This window comes from Microtus pennsylvanicus, chromosome 9 (assembly GCF_037038515.1).
Source record: "Microtus pennsylvanicus isolate mMicPen1 chromosome 9, mMicPen1.hap1, whole genome shotgun sequence".
Lineage (NCBI taxonomy): Eukaryota > Metazoa > Chordata > Mammalia > Rodentia > Cricetidae > Microtus > Microtus pennsylvanicus.
The window spans coordinates 66,201,805-66,219,272 of NC_134587.1; the positions used below are offsets into that span (position 1 = coordinate 66,201,805).

Below are 17,468 nucleotides of genomic sequence, written 5' to 3' on the forward strand. Positions count from 1 at the left end.
AAGTGGAGGTCATGCAGCATAGCAGGCTTGTAGTCTTCTGTTGTTTCTCATATAGCTGCAAAAAGGAAAGACCAGGGCCCATAAAATGGCTCTGCGGGTGAGAGTGCCAGGGGCCCCGTGCCGGCATTATGACCTGAGGTTGATCTCCAGAACAAGCGCCTAGTTGTCCTCCAAGTGCACATGCGCACGCAAGTAAATAATGAAAATTATTTTTAATTAGGAATGATCAAAGTACGCGAAGTTTATCATCTGGAACTAAAAAACGGTCCAAGCACTGTGCATTCGTGATTCTGACAGCAGTGTCATGCTCCCCGAGACTCTCCAGGGGTTCTGTGATCTCGAGTCAGCCTGAGGGTAGTGACAGCTGTTTCTCGGGCTCAGCAGAGTATTCCAATTTAGTTACCGGGATACGCAAATATAGACACTCCTGTAGTGTGTGCTCGTTATTTTGATCTCAGCTGGGCCTTTGTGTTGTAGCTGCTGACTAACCCTTCTCCTGGCTATTTTAAATACTTTTTTTTCTATATGTTCTAAAAGACTAGTAAGTGTGACTTTGTTCTTCCTTTTTTTTTTCATTACCCAGGATTAATTTAAGTTTATTTTGAAAGAAACTGCCTTATTTTGTAAATCACCTCATACAGACTCTTGGATATTAGCCTGGGATGTCTGGAGTTTTTCTTTGCCCTTTGTCTCAGTTCTCCGTCATGGACACTGACCACCACAAAGCCCCTAGGAGCAGCAGTAGTGACTCAGAGCTGGTGCATGGGTGAGTTCTATTCTGATGTGACCTCTGCACTCATCACAGCTCCCTGTGCTCATCAACAAGTAGAGATGCCATCGAAGTAGCTGCTCGTTCCTGTAATGATCATGAATAAGAAGGACAGCATTTTTCTTTTTAAAAATCAAAATAATGGTTGGAATCTGTGACTGTTACTCTTGCATGTCCATCTGTCATTTAAAAGAGGTTTTTTTTTCAGCTCTAAAAGACTCTGATTTTTTAAAAGGCAGCTTTTTGTTTTTCTTCAGTGCAGTTTACAGGAAAAGTTCTCAATTGCGGAAATCAAAAAAGACAACTTTCAGTCATTGTCAAAGAACCTTCTGATGGTAGAATCAAAGAAGTGGGAAATATGTCCTCCCTGGCTATGTGAGGAATAAAATGTCAAAGAAAAATAGGAACCAACTCTTACAATGAAAGCATTAAGGTCTAAAATAGATAATTGTCTATTATTTTGTAGTGTACAGCAACCAAGCCATCCCAGGCCTCTTTGTCCAGTCTTCTTGAGAACCAGTGCCTGTGGAGGAACCCATTTCTGTGTTTATGAGAACAAACTCCGGAATTATTATAATAACTGAGCTATTATGGTTCTTTGAGCTAAGTTGCTTATCCCCTGACTCTGGGTTTTTATTGTTTTGTTTTTGTTTCTTGTTCTTGCTTTAAGCAATGAGTGGTCACCACAGTACTTTTGACATGAATTGCTTTGTTTCTAAGGATGCACTTAGGTACATTGCTGGCATTAGCCGTCTTTTGGACTATAGCCAGCTATAACTAGAACATTCCGTCGCCATAATTTCAAGTTGATTTTAAACTGCCTTCCCTATGCTTCTCAGGTTATCCGGTTGGAAATGGATTGTGTTTGATCACAGCAAAAAGAAGGGGAAAATTAGAAATTAAATGCTTAGCTAGGCATAGTGTGGCGCACGCCTTTAATCCTAGCATTTAACATCAGAGGCGAGCAGATCTCTGAGTCTCAGGTCAGCCTGGTCTACAGAGTGAGTTCCAGGACTACATAGTGAAGTCCTGTCTCAAAAAAAAAAAAAAAAGAATTACAAATACCAAAAGGTCTGAGATATAACTCAGTGGTAGAGCATTTGTGTAACAGTAGTAGGGGTGGCCTTAGGGTCAGGCCACATTACCAGAAAGAATAGTGAAGAAGAGATGGAATAATTAGTGTCATTTGGGAAATTATTGGTTTTTTTTTTGGTCTGGTTGTTAAGTTTTCCTGTAGTTAGATGAGGTAAATTGAGCAATGGACACGTGATTAGCAGTCTAGCTAAAATTCAGATTTTTATCCAACAGAAAATAAGTAATAAAGTTTTATTTGTGGTCAGTTAAGTTTACTTTTGCAATGTTTCTCAAAATACACTTCTAAGCAAATCAGTGATACAAATATGATTGCAAGAAAGTAGTATTTGGCATGATGGGATAGGGATGGTTCCAAGTACCTTTAGCAGATTTTTTTTTTGTAGACCTTGGTAACTATTCATCTTCAAAACAAAGATTGATTCCGGCAATGATACTGCATTCAAAATCACTTTTAGGGCAGGGGAATAAAAGTCTTTCCGGGGCTGGGGATCTAGGGTGGTGGCAGGGCACTTGGCTAGCATGCATGATGTCCTGGGCTCAGTTTCCAGCACTGTAACTCAAACACACGTGCACACACAGTTTTAGTTAGACCCTATCACTACTTCCAGTAAAATTAGTCTGAAACTAATAAGCTTTTGTTAATCTACTTTTTGAATTACTGTGACTTTAAATCCAATGTCTGACTCTGCTTCTGGATCTCAAGTCATAGTGCATTTAAGATTTCACATTAGCTTAAACAACAATAAGTGGCAGAAATAAGATTGCGCCTAATACGCCCATGTTTGTTTTTCCGTTCATCACAGCTCTGCTTTGAAGCTGGTGCTGTGCTGTGTCTGTGTAGCAGTGTCAAGCACAGCAACCTGTACAGTCAAGTACAGAAGTACCGCCTTGAGACAGGAGGAAGCCGCCTGTCTGAGAACAGAGCAGGCCCAGCCTTATTTCTCTTAACTGAAGCTGGTGTTGGGAAATGGGAAAATAGATTTGAGCCTTGTGCTCAAATATAAATAATCTGTGAGTTCAAGAGAAGGAATAAGGGAACATTAAATTCTATTTTTCACATTCTACTCCAAGGTAGTGTTCTGATTAGATCGTATCAGCATGAGACCGAAGAGATGGCTCAGTGGTTAAGAGTTTTGCTGCTTTATCAGGGGACCCAGGGTCCATTCCTGGCACAACTCTATGGAGGTTCACAGTGGCCTGTGATTCCAGTTCCAGGGGATCTGATGCCGCTGTGGACTCCTGCACATATGTGGTACACATACATACCCTCAGTCACACACAATATACACATACACATAAAATAAATATTTTTAAAAAATTATCTCTACATATCTAGGTCCATATATATCTATTCAAAACTGGAGATGTAACTCAGTGGTAGAACTTTTGCCTAGCACATACAGGGCTCTGGTTCCCTCCCTCCTAGATATTACACACACATATGCAGACAGAGAGGGAGAGGGAGAGAGTCCATCTGTCTATAGTCTGTGCGTTCATCTATTGTCTCTGCCTCATTGTGCATGTGTAAGCGCATATTCAACAAAATGCTTACGCCAGGCTCTCCTGTGCATGCCTTACAGAGACAGCTCATTTCACTTTCATAATCACTGCAGACGTCTCTAATTATCCTCGCTTAGAGACGACGAGGCCGAGGCATTGCCGTAGACCCCTCTCTCACTGACTACTTCACAGTGTAGATTTGGAGAACTCAAGTAACCTAGCAGAGATCGAGAAAACATTAGTTGGAGGGGCTGAAATCTGAGCCCAGGCTGTTGTTTCTCCCTCTCTGTTGTCTCTCTGCTTCTGGCTTCTGCATAATGTTCCTTATCATTTTGTTACAAAAACTTGATCTATTTGCAGAAGCCTCAATTCAAATGTCATTTCTTCCTATATATCCTAATTTACATACTTTTCTTACATTCCTATAGAAGTGAACTCTTTTTAAAGATTTATTATGTATACAGTGTTCTGTCTGCATGTATGCCTGCAGGCCAGAAGAGGGTGCCAGATCTCACTATAGCTGGTGGTGAGCCACCATGTGGTTGCTGGGAATTGAACTCAGGACCTCTGGAAGAACAGCCAGTGTTCTTAACCTCTGAGCCATCTCTCCAGCCCTGGAGTGAATCCTTACCCCTTGGGATATCATAAAAGGTTATGTGCACTTCCCTGACTCAGATTATACGGTTCTTCTTCCCCAACTCCCGGCCCCCCAGACAGGTTTCTTCTGCATAGTCCTGGCTGTCCTGGAACTTACTATGTAGACCTGACTGGCCTCCAACTCAGAGATCTGCCTGCCTCTGCTGCCACCACCACCTGGCAGGTTACATGATTCTTAAAGCAAAAATTGTCACGGGCCTCTCGCTGTTCACATGCTTCTTGAAAGTTCCGGCAAGTTTCATAGTAGCAGGAACCAATGGCTTAAAAAGGTTAAGTGAATGGCTGTTATAGTATAAACTGCTCAGCTGAGTTCTAGGAGACTTAAAAAATTACCCTGGATATGAGCATACTTTATTGTATACATATATGAAATTCTCAAGGAATAAGCAAAAAATTTTCAAATATGAAAAATATAGGTACTATAATAAAAGTATTTTCTTTGCACATATTTTTGTAGGGAAGAAATTGAAATAAAACTTTTCATCGATTCTGATAAAAAATGCAAATTACATCACAGTGTTACAATGACGTTGCTGTTTATCAAAAGTATTTTTTTAAACAGTCTTGAGTTTTCTAATTATTTACGTCCTTTTTTTTTTTAACTGACAGAAAACGTATGGTGAAGAAAAGCTGTTTAATCTTTCAGAGTTCTGTGTTTGTGTGTATATTAATGATACTTTTTTTTTTTTGAGATAGGGTTTCTCTGTAGCTTTGGAGTCTGTCCTGGAACTCGCTCTGTAGACCAGGCTGGCCCCAAACTCACAGAGATCTGCCTATGTCTGCCTCCCGAGTGCTGGGACCACCACCTAGCATAAATGATACTCTTAATTCATTGCTAAGATTTTTCTGTGGATAATACTAATGTGATCATTTGTAAGGCTAGGATAGAAATGTATGTTTTAATGAGCTTTTGCTGCAAGATGACACTGAATACACTCTTGGGAGATTAAGTCACTAGGATTGTGAGTTCAAGGCCAGCTTGGTCTAAAGAGTGATTGATTATACCATCTCAAAAACAAGGCTCTGGGCACTGTTTGCTGGTGTCCTGATGGCCAAGCCAGAGTCAGCGTGGGAAGGGACTGCCCAATGACAAGGCTGGAGTGAATAGGGACACTATCACAACAATCTGCAGCTTGGTGTCCCTGTGCATTGTCTAGCCAGAATCCCAAATTCGAATTCCACCCAAGGCTAGGCGTGTCGAGTGATGTAATAGAGGAAAATCAAAGAGGTTATTGCCGTAACAGTGTTTAAAGAGTGTTCACACACCTCAGGTTTCCTCGGAATGCTTAGCAATCATTTGAAATTCCTTTCAACTTTTCATATTCTGAAGTGTTGAGCTTTAAAAGTGGAGCGTTTGATCTTCACTCGTTAAATACCCACTTGATCTTCACCAGGTGCTCCGCTGACGTGACATAGTCCCATCACAGCCATTTATTGAAAGCACCTGTGGCCCAGCGTTGTCAGTCATCTCGGGGAGCTCTCAGCCTGCCCTTTGATGTCAGCATTATTGTCACCATTTAACACTTGAGGAAGCAGACACAAGTCACATGGCCCAGAGGCAGTACCTTACAGTTAGCCCCAGAGCTTCCATTCGATGGATTTCTTCCCTCATGGGTTGGTACTTTTTTTTTTTTTTTTTAAAGCATGCACTTCGTTAAGGCTTTGAATGATTTGTATAATCCTCTGAAAACCTGAGAGCCATGGCGAACCCTGGAAATTTCCCCTGCTTTACCGCTTTCAATATTTGGATCAAATATAAAGGGCTAAGAATTGAAACCTTACAACTTAGTCTAGATATAATTTTTAGATATTTTGGAATATTTTGTCTTTTTACAATCCATGACTCTTTGAGGGCTCCAGAATACAATATAGCATGTATATTTATTCTGGATCTTAAATTTTAAATTTCATCACAAAAATAATCTCTGTTTAAGAAATGAGCTATGTCCTTTGTGTTCCTGGCTCCCTGTATCATATGACATCAAAATGTGAATTCCTTGATTGCCTAGATTTGTCTTCTTTCCCTGTCCCCTCACTTAGTGCCAGAGTCAGCAGCACCCCACAGTATTGCGCCACAATATTTTAACTGCATACCATCCCTAGGAAGGAGACCCCTCTTTTGATTTACATATTTATTTTAACCCTTTCTCAATGGTCTCCCTCCGCCTTGGTTTCCCTTAGCTTTCAATTTCTCGCTGAGTACTACCAGGCTAACCTTAGCTGTCTTTACTCTTTGGGGTCACAGACCCTTTTCATAAAATTACGGAAAAAAAGTTAACGCTCCAGAAGAGTACACAGTGAACACAGGACATTTTGTTTATTTTAGAGGTTCAGAGTTCAACACCTTGAGTCTTTGCATCCTTGAGGACAGATGCAGCTAGAGAGCTCTGTGAATATGAAGACGATGAATATGGCCCAATACAAAACTGGAAACTTATTTAGAATATGAGATTTTTATGAAACAGTTTGTAACTTGATTGCACATTCTCAGCATGAACTCTGCAGATAACAATGTTGTGTTGCAGTGTCAAGGGTCTGATACTCCCCTTCTAGACCTAGAACAAACACATAGCTTTTGATTTTTTTTTTTACTGATGAAGAAGCAAGCAATCAAGTGTCTAAAGTGAATTAGAAGGTGCACTGTTTCCTTCATAGGTGTTGTTTCTCGTGTTTGTTGTCTTTGTTTTTTGTGGTTTTGTTTTTTTATTTGTTTTTGAGACAGGGTTTCTCTGTATAACAGCCCTGACTGCCCTCGAATTCTCTCTAGACCAGGCTGGCCTCAAACTCACAGAGATCCACCTGCCTCTTCCTCCCAAGTGCTGGGATTAAAGGTGTGCACCACTGCCACTCCTCCCAGTAGGTGCTTGTGTTTTCAAACAGGGTGGTAAGGGAAACAACAGACTCATACTTGGAGATTTGACATGAGAGGAACTAGAAAATTGCCCAGTATTTCTCGCTTCAGAATAGACGTTACAATGCTGTCAGGATCTTCCACAATGCAAATTCTGCTTTTTTTTTTTATCTAGATGAGAGCATAAAGAATTTTTTTGCCAAGAGACCTACCTACTGAACACAAGCATTTTTGGATGATAATAATTTTTGTTAAAATTAGCCCCACAGTGTCCTCTGTTGGCATTAAAAAATTCTAGAGTAAGTTTGCTGAAAATCACCTGTTAATCAGAGGTTAGCCCTCTGGTTAGTGAGGCTTGTTTTCTTATTTTCTCCAGAAGCTTTGGGCAAAACGGCCTAGAGCGCACACCAGCTGCCGTGTGGTGGGGTGGGTGTGTCCTGTCCGCAGCAGCGTAGGTTGGTCACGGGGCTAGAGTGTCAGGTACGCAACCAGCCATCTTTATAAACAACACGAGGAAGATCATATTAGCAGTGTATGCCAATGAAAGCTAACCATTGGCAACTTTTGGCAAGCGTGTCACAGATGGAGCTGTGCTCTTTAAGAGTCCGGTTGTGTTGTAGTGATCCGTGCTATAGACCTGTGGGTCACGACCTCTTCGGCGGGTGGCATAGCAAACGTCCTGTGGATCAGATCTTTACATTACAGTTCGTAACAGTAGCAAAATTACAGTTATGAAGTAGCAACAAAATAATTTTATGGTTGGGAGCCACCACAATGTAGGAATATTAAAGGAAGGTTGAGAAGTACTGGTATATGGGAGACACTGAAGCCCCTGAGCCTGGACCTGGGTTTGGAGTGTTGAGTTCAGTAAGTCTCCTGACCGTTTGTTTGTTTGTTTGTTTGTTTGTTTTATAAGGAAACAAATAACTCTGAAAAGATACGTGGGATTTTAGGCATGTTGTTAATGTGGCGTCAGGTCAGAGAGGGTTTTGGAGGAAGGTGGGGTAGTCCAGTAGTCTTCCAGGCAGAGTTACTTTGTGTCTGTTGGAAGGGCAGGTGACTGGAGGTTTGATTGAAGAAGTATCCATTCAGGGCATAGGAACTAATATGCTTGAAGCTAAGCATTCTGAATCATCCGTGGTAGACGCTACACAGTCTATGCCTTTGTTCTAAGTTGTAGTTGGTGAGAGCATTGTGTTCTAATTTTCTTTTAAATATTGGCTGTGATTTGGAGTCTTGAACTGTTTGCTTGGGCTTCAGTATATTTAGAGAATGATCATTTGCTCCAACAGAGGACAGTTCTTCTGGTTGTAGCCAGCCACACAGGGCAATGCATTTCACAGTGCATTTGTTAAACTGGAGATGTTTGCTCTCGGTTGTGGGTTTTGTTGTTGAAGTGGCCATGTGTCCTCATAGCACCTCCCTGGGAAGTAGAGAAGAGAGCAGAAAGCGAGTAGGTAACCTCAGTGGATGTCCCAGATGTCCCGCGAAGAGCAGACACTGCTGCCACCTTGTTGTCACAGTTGTCGGACCCGAATGTGCTTAAACTCCAGGCACTTGCCTTCTCGGGAAAAGACCTCCTCGCTTTTTCTCTGTCTGTGCCTGCAGAGCCGACTTGAAGTCAGTCAGTGGTGCCCAACTGGATTCAGTAATTAGCGTAATCGTGATGCTGCGCATTGTTCGGTAGGGCACACCCCTTGGTCAGAGTCCCATAAAGAGGACACCAGTGTTGTCCTAGTGAATAAATCCCGGCCCACATGATGCAAACCAGCGTGTTCCTGCCTGCTGCTCGGCTGCAGTTAATTTTAGCCAGCGTTTGTTCTGAGTTGTAAAACTGTGTACCCAAGTAGAAGTTAGCGAGCTGCAATGTGATTGCCAGGCCTGATAAGATAGGCATCTGTTTCAGACTCCAGATTGTGTTGATGATCCAGAGAGAAGACCTCTGAAGAACTGTGCTTCGGATTCTCTTTCAAGCTACTTGTGAGTACTCTGGGGATTTTAACATTTCTCTTTGTTCTCTGTACCTTAAATCTCCCTGAAGTGACTTTCATCGTAATTGTATATGCCTTGGGAAAACCAGTGTGGATGCTGCGACCGGTCCGTGTCAGAACAGTGATCCGGTGTTTTCTTTCCATGTGTGCTGCTGTGAGCACCTCGACTTAATCAGCTCTCCCTGGAGAGAGTATTTGATTCTCACCTCATCTTATTTCTTTAGTCGTAGATTAACCCTTATTTTGAATGTTAAAATATTAGATTGGTAGAAATGGTTTCTGTACACAGAAATGTCACGGTGTTTCTAAGCTTTCTTCTCTCTGGTAGTCACTGTGGGGGAAACATGTTGAAAGTTAATTCCTGTTCTACCCCCCTCAAGTGGATCTGCTGCAGAGACAAACGTTGCCTTACCAAATGTATAGATGGAAAGTGTCTTTTTAAAGGAAAAGCTTTTGCTTAAAAATAGATCTTTCCCTGCCTAAGGAAAATAACTTTCTAAGAACCCATTTAGGAAGAAGGTCTTGGAGCAGTGGTTCTCAGCCTTCCTAACGCTGTGACCCTTCAGTACAGTCTCTCATGCTGTGGTGATCCCCGCCATAAAATTATTTTTGTTGTTACTTTATAACTGTAATTTTGCTACTGTTATGAATCAAAATGTACATATTTTTGGACATAGAGATTTGTCAAAGGGGTTGAGACCCACTGTTTTAGGGGATGATTTCAAGTGTGTTGACTTTGTTGTTAAAAGTATCTAAAGCTCTGAACTGCTTTTCCAGCTTGGCCAGCCCCAGCTTAAGTGTAGACTGAAGCGAAGGCAAGATTCCAGTGTTACTTTGAATCGAACACAAGTCACCCTGCATAGTTTGAACTATGTTTACACTTCAAGTAGAATGACTTCAAGTCAAGCAGCCTGTTAGTAGCATAGAATCTAAAAGGAATCTCTCTGTCGGTTAACATGTAAATTATACCCGCTTTTAGGAATGTGGAATTTTTTTGTAATGAAACAGTTGATCGCCCATATCTCCATCTATAAGCAAAGAGGGAGGCAAATCCAGGGTTAGTTATGTCATGTTCCCATTTTACAAGACTTTACCTAAAGGTTTCTTTGTTGTTCGGTGTTGTCTGATTCTAATGACATAAGGTGTCCGCGATGGAAGGAGATGTTGAGTGGTGTATTTGTAGGAAAAGAATGTAAGAATTGAAAATAGCACTGAATTCCCGGGCTATTTTTAGATAGAAACATTTTTTTGAAGCTTAGCCTTCCGAGCAAAAGAGAAATCTGTAATTATAATAGAAAAGGCCCTACTGTCATCTTGAGCTGAAGGGGCTCTGTTCCGGCAGATGCTCTGAGATGCTCCGAGATGCTCATGTCATCGCAAGACCGCTGCAGCTCTTGACCTTCTATTTGCCCTTGCTAAGAAGCCCCTGGGAGCCCTTGAAGTATTTATAATGATGTATTCTGGTCATGCTAGTTTTCAAGCTAAAATTAATTTGATCATTGTAGTTTTTAATCTTGCCCAAACGAAAAGCTGATTAGTATTTATCCAGTTTGAATGTAACAGAAAGAGGTTTATCTGTTAGTGGGAAGCTTGTGTTCTAGGACAAATTGCTAAAATGCCCCTAGACACTTGCAGAACGTGCGTTAGTGATTTCTGCGTGATAGGTTCTTCAATGCGGGACTATGCAACTGGTGGTGCCGGGGGCTCGGGTGGTGGCTGCTCCCATGATTCTTTTCAGTACTGGGTGTGTATCCTTGGTGTCCCAGGAAGGGCCACTTGTCAGAGATCCCTCATGAGTGGAATTAGTTATGTTGAGTAGTTGTGACTTTGAATGCAACAGATTACAGTGAGCTCGACTCTGTGGCCACACATGGGAGGTTGCATGCTAAGCAACACGGGCTGCCTCCGTACTGCAGGAAGAGCCCGGCTGGAACCTGCCTGCCTTGCTGCCCCTCCACTCCAGGTCTGCCCGGAGGTCTGTGGGATCTGCTCCCACTGGCTGCCTGACCTCTTACCTTCCTCCTTGCCTTCAATCTTCTGTGCTGAGGCAGTAGGTTTACTCCGCAGTTCCTTTAATTACAGCCTTCTACTCCAGAGCCTCAAGGAGCTTAGCAGCAGCCTTTGGTCTGGCTCCCTTTCATTCACGTGCTCTCTGTTTGTTTAGCTGGTTGGTTGGTTCATGTGGGGATGTGAATAGCGTCCAGGACCTCCAGTACTCGCAAGCACTCACCGCCTGAGTTACCTCTCCAGACCCCACATCAGGGCTTTAATCAAGCAGCAGCTTGTCTGCCTGGCTATAGGCAACTGCATTCTACAACAGGTTGTCTTTGCTCGGTGATTACATTCTGGAACATTCTCTTTGAAAAGGCACTTTGGCAGAAAAATGTTGTGGTGTGCCTAGTTTCAACTGTCTTGTCTAAAATGAAAGGAGAATGGGCAGAGTGGAGCCTCCAGTTGTGCCCGCGTCGACTCCAGTCAATGGCTGCCGGACGGCCCGGAAGAATGCTGATGTTTCTGGGAAATACTGGGACTGCTGTTGTTATGTGCTGAGCACCTCCACAGCGCACACAATACACAAAGAGAGTATAGTGCAAAGAGCTCACGCGCTAAAGCTCGGCGGTGCCAGAAACGGGGGCCCTGACATGCAGTAAACAAATTGGCAGAAAGACAATGTGAAAAGGGAGAAGTGGGAACTGAGAGCATGGGTGTTTTGAGGGCACGGTAGCGTCTGTTTCTCTGGCCACTTGCAGCACAGGATTGGGACCGGCGTTTGTGTCCTGGTGCAGCTTTGCTCTCGGCGGCCCAGAGCCCCATTGTCCATTCCCAGTCCTTATCACTGCCACCAAAGGAGGCATTGATGTTTCCCATCACTTGAAGCTATTGTTGGGTGGTGGCTTCAGATCAAGTGTGACAGTAAAAGCAGGCTCCTCTGTTAAACTGTTTAGACTTGGAAATCTGACCTTGAGTTCCAGGTTCGGTATTCTCTCCGTGGGGTCACCAGGCCCTGTTCTGTCTTAGAACGCTGCGCGCTGTGGCATCTATCTGGTTTCTCAGAAGATAAGTGTTCTTAAGGTCTGTGTCACAACACTGAAGCTCCCGGAGAGTCAGGAGCACGTGACAGGGAGCGCTAACAGGGCAGCGTTGGCGACAAAAAACCCGTGAATGTGTGCGCAGGGTTGCTTCTGAGTCATTCACCCTGGCAGGTCGCTGACTCGGGTTCTGGGTCTTGTTTATGGCTCTACATCAGAAAGAAACTTGGGGACATTCAACAAAGAACTTCAGGAGAGAAGAAAAAAGAGCCAAGGGTTGGAAATGATAGCTACAATAAGAAGAGGTTAGAGGACTTCTGCTGTTTAGCCTGGAAGGGAGGAAACCGCCCAAGGGACTCTTGCATTTTCGTCCAGATACGTTTGTGCGTCGATGGTGAAGAACAGCAGGTACTGCTGCCCTTGGGAACGTAAAGGTTCAGGTACAGTGATTGCCGCCGTGTGGCTGCCACCTGCCAACTTCAGTACCGCCTGGGAACACTTCGGGAATACAGGTTCTCGGGCCGGCCCAGACCTATTGGTTCGGAATTGGTGGGGAATACAGGTTCTCAGGCCCACCCAGACCTATTGATTCGGAAGTGGTGGGGAATACAGGTTCTTGGGCCCGCTCAGACTTATTGATTTAGAAGTGGTGAGGCTGGAATCCAGGGCTCCGTTTTAACAATTCTCTAAAGCAGCTCTGATGTCTACCCCATGATGTATTAGGAAGAAAAGTACCACAGGAAGAGGAACAAGGATGCTGAAAAACGTAAACTTTTCTCTCTGGAGTAATAGAAACCTGGCTTTATATTTATTTACAATTTTTTAAATATTATCTCTGACGTCAGGAGATAATGACCTTTCTAACCCTGACTTGGCTCTGAATTGCTTTTGGTCATTAATATTTAACCTGGAAAATACTGTATTAACTTTTCTGAATTCAGTAATTAAGTCAGTGCCTATCTTTGTTTTCTGTTTGTTTGGGGTTTTGGTTGCTGTACTAGAAATAGAACCCAGGGCCTCACACCGTGCTAAGAGCAAGTGCTCTGTCACTCAACTATGTCCTTACCGTGATAATACCAGGCTGTTTTTGCTAAGATTTGTTTGTGTGTGTGTGTGAGAGAGAGAGAGAGAAAGAGAGAGAGAGAGAGACAGACAGACAGACAGAGAGAGACAGAGAGACACAGAGAGAGACAGAGTGTCCTTATGCTCTTAATGATAGAAGTCAAAGGGTTGTTATTAGAGCCAGGGTGCAGCCAGGTACAGTGATGATTACCAAGTGTGTCTCCAGGTCTGGTCCAGTCGTGCCTGACTTCCTCAAAGGAAGGCTATTTCCATTTCTGTACAAAGAGAGGCTACTGTATAGTCTTCTTTTCTTTAGTGTTTTTTTCTTAGAAAAATAAATTTTTTCAGAAACCAGCTTAAAGCCAGTTCGTGTATGTGCCATTAAAAATAAAACTATCTGTATGGTTTGAATAAGCCTCATCTCCTCAGACTTGTTCACCAAAGGACTAAACTTGAAGAGAGAGGCTTGGGGCGGGGAGGGGGAGCTGTCTGCATTGGGTTTCTCTGTGTGGCCCTGGCTGTTCTGGAACTTGCTCTGTAGACCAGTCTGGCCTTAAACTCAGAGGCCTACCTACCTCTGCCTCCTGAGTGCTGGGATTAAAGGTGTGCCACCATGCCTGGTGGGAGAAAACTTTTTACTTATTATTAGAAAATGAAAGAGTTACCTATTAATTAAAAAATACTACAAAACAATAATATAAAGATTAATCTGTAATAACACGCAGTAACATGAAACCATGTAGCATATGAACTAGTGATGTTCCATGTGTAGACCTAGACTATCTATGACATTTTGCTTTTAAGACAGTCAGAGCTTCTCACGATTATAAAGAAAAAGGGCTCTGTGAGGACATGTCCTGTAGACGGAAGTTTCCTTCCTGCCTGGTTCTGCAGTCCCAATGAAACACACAGAGGCTTATATTAATTATAAACTGTTTGGCCTATTGCTCAGGTTTATTACTAACTAGCTCTTATAATTTAAATTAAGCTATAATTCTTGTCTATGTTTAGCCACGAGGCTTGGTACCTTTTCTCATCTTGTTTCCTCTGCACCTGGCTAGTACTGACTCTGCCTTTCCTCTTCCCAGAATTCTCCTAGTCTGGTTGCCCCGCCTATACTTCTTGCCTCACAACTGGCCAGTCACTGTTTTATTAAACCAATATGAGTGACAAATCTTTACAGTGTACAATAGCATTATCCACAGCAATATATAATATATAGGTAGATATAGATATAGATAATGTTGGAGATAGCTTCTTGGTTAGTGATGGGAGCTCATGTCCACTTCCCCATCTTAGCAGTAGGACACTATCTGGCTTGAACCTCTGCAGGCCCCGTGAGTTCACATGAGTGCCAGTCTGTTATATGTATATGGAAAAGGAATGCTATGTACAAAATATTATAATTATGCAATTATTATTAATAATAGTTATCTCTAGTCAACTTTTTAAATTGAAAATAACTTTTTCATACAATATGTTCTGGTCAGTTTCCCCTCCCCATCTCCTTCCAGCTCCTCCCCACCTCTGCATCCACCCAGCTCCATGCCTTCTTTTTCTCTCTCTTTTTAGAAAACAAAGCTTTTTTAAAAAAAGAAAGAAAAACACAAGAAACACATGCATGCACACACGAAAAAAAAACATAAGAAATGTCATGCATACACACAAACACATAAAAGCAAAAAAATAGGAAACAATGACATACAAGCAAAACTAGTAAGATTTTTGAAATGTCAAAACAAAGCACAATGAGACAAAAAAATTCATAAAAATACTGCTGAGTTCTTCTTGCATTGGGTTTTTACATTGGGGCATAGGGCCCTCCCTTACATGTGGTTCATATACCCAGTAAGAGATCCCATTTTAGGATCGCGTGTTAGGTCTTTGGCTCTCTGCACACTGTCCAGTTGTGAGTCTCTGTGCTGGTTCCCACCTACTGGTGATGGATGGGTGAGACACTGATTTATGGGTATAGCAGAGTGTCATTAGCAGCCCTTTTATTGCTATTTGTCTTTAACAGAGCCATAGTATTTTGGATTTCTCTAGGTCCATGGCCTGCCTAGTCTCAGATTCTTGGGTACCTGTGCAATGCCAGCTTGGGTTTCATCTCTTGAGGCGGACCTTAAATCCAAGCAGATGGTGGTTGGTGACCCCCGCAATGTTTGTGCCACCATAGTCTCAGATTCCTGACACTTGCGCAGTGTCAGGCTTGGGTTCCATATCATGAGGCAGACCTGAAGTCCAAGCAGGTGATGGTTGGTGACTCCCACAACGTTTGTGCCACCATTGTACCAGCATATCATGTGGTTGGGTCCCTGTTGTAGACCGAAGAGTTTGTAGGCATCAACTTAACTTCTCTGTGTTCAGTAAGATAGGAAAGTGCTGTCTTTAGCAATAGGGCCTTACCATCAGTTTGTGGGGAGCAGTCAGTAACCTCGGCAATAGCCTGGGTTGTTTGGGGGTTTCTATGGCACCTCTTTGGCCAACAACTTTCTGGCATTGGAGGTTTACTTGGGGGAGAGCAATACCTAGTTGGGGCTTTGTTTCCCCTGTTTTTTTGTGACTCCATTTAGATTTCCTTCATATGCGTATATATTTTAAGAAACATCTACTGTAGTAGGTTTCTATATGATCCTCCCCCCCCATGGCCTTTAGTGCTAACTGTCCCTCCCTCTGTTCTTCCCTCCTCTTCCCTGCTTCATTCTTCTGCTCCAGTTTTCCCCGTCTCTCCCTAAGTCTATACTCTATTTACTCTTCCCCGGGGGAGCCTCCCCTCCCCGCCAGTCCCTTACTCTATACCTAACCTCTGCGGTTATACAGATCGTAGCATGTCTAGACAACCTCTATTGTTTGATTTGATTTGGCAGTGGCCTCTTAGGACCTTATGTAAGTAGCGCCTCACCCAGCTGACAAAGCTTCAATGATGGCTGGAAAGACTTTCCTTTTCCATAAATACATATGTTTTCATAATGGAAATTTTGACCTTCTTAAAAATTTTATATCGAGGTTATAATTTAATTACAGTATTTCTCCTTTCTCCTCCTTCCCTCCCTTCCTCCCTTCCTTCCTTTCCCCCTCCCTCTCTCCCTCCAAATCCTCCCTTACTCTCCCTCAACTTCTCAACCTACGTTTTAAGGCAGAGGCCTACCCCACGCTAAAGGGTGTGCGGCAGCGACTGAGCAAATGTAGTCCTGCTCCTTCTGCAACAGGAGAGCTAATTAGCAAGGGTCTGAACTCGCTGCTGCTGTGGCTGTGAAGTGACCTCCAGTCCTGTCTCACAAGGACCAGGTGTCACATGCAGCGACAGATGGAGCGCAGCAGCAGGAAGGTGGGACCCAGCGTATTTTTAAACCAGATAAAGTAAGAGTTCTGTTATAAGGTTATCCATGGTTCGGGGTGAGGATTAAAGTCAGAAGTGGTGGAACCATGAGCAGCGAGCCTCAGGAAATGTGCCAAGCAGCAACGCTAAAGGGTAAGAGTAGAATCAGGTCTCCTAGCCACTGTTTCTGCAGTGTTGAACCGTGGCTCCCCGGTGTATACCAACAGTCTTAGAACTTTCAGAGAGCACTACTTCTCCCAAGGGTTTCTGCCTTTTGCTGCTAGAAGCATCACCGCGGGCAGTCCCAAGGACAGGGCTGTCCTCCCAGGCACTCTCAACGCTAATGCCAAAGCTCTCCTGTGTCTGCAGACACAGCTTGATGAAATGACACATTGAGAGGCATTGAAAGGTGTTTACATTTTGATAAGACGATTGTAAGTTCAGTAGCTCAAAACAAAATAAAAAATTAGGAAGGAAGGAGGGAAGAAAGAAAGAAAACAAACCATTTTACCTCTTCAAAATGGATGGAGTGGCCAAGCCTGCCTGGGAGCTGTTAGTGAAAAAAGGCGGCTTTGTGGGAGGTGGAGGAGGATGGGTCTGTTTAAGGATCAAGCTGGCCTTTTTGGGTGTTTTTCTTGTTCATCTGTTCATTTGAGTTTTGTCTTTTTTTGCCTTACTCCGACAACCGAAAGCAGAAGATGCAGCCATGGCTGTGATGCGCATGCATATGGGTAGGGGTTCCCACCAAGCGCGGATCGTACTGAGGCCTTTACTGTAGACCTGATCTGAAGTTAAAGCAGCAACTGGAGCAGGGAGAGAGAACGCTTGAATGCTGTGTTGCACCTCTCTATACCCACCCCCGCTGCCCGCCTCCCTCCCCACTCCCCCCCCACGCCTGCTGGCCAGAGCTGGGGTCTGAGAGGGAAGGACACCCAGCCAAATGCCTTTCTGCCCGGCCTGTTTCCGCCCTCTCCTCTATTTATTACATCCTTTGAGCTTTCCTTGTTCTTTAAAGTCATAGTGATCTGCTAGACTTGCAAGTAACAAATTAACCTAGAATTTTACTTAAAGAAGAATGACCCAGAGCCTAACCTACAATCAAGCATGAGAGTTTGACCTCATTGTCTTCGCTTCTGGGAATCAGTGAGGAACTGAATCCACCTCTTACAAGCAGCACAGGTTCAGAAGTCTCTTT

General features: G+C 43.3%; 1 protein-coding gene across 4 annotated transcripts in view; it reads left to right on the top strand.

Moving 5' to 3' along the window:
* The window catches only part of Slc20a2 (solute carrier family 20 member 2), a 93,494-nt gene that overhangs the window by 26,337 nt on the left and 49,689 nt on the right, over positions 1-17,468 (top strand). The window contains exon 1 of one of the 4 annotated variants that reach the window (XM_075986313.1): positions 8,399-8,852. The exons of 1 other annotated variant lie outside the window; for it this stretch is intronic. The gene's annotated coding sequence lies outside the window, so the exon portion shown is untranslated. Of the gene's footprint in view, positions 1-8,398; positions 8,853-12,210; positions 12,333-16,262; positions 16,283-17,468 lie in introns of those variants that run through there. 2 more of the 4 variants (XM_075986314.1, XM_075986315.1) reach the window with 2 other exon arrangements.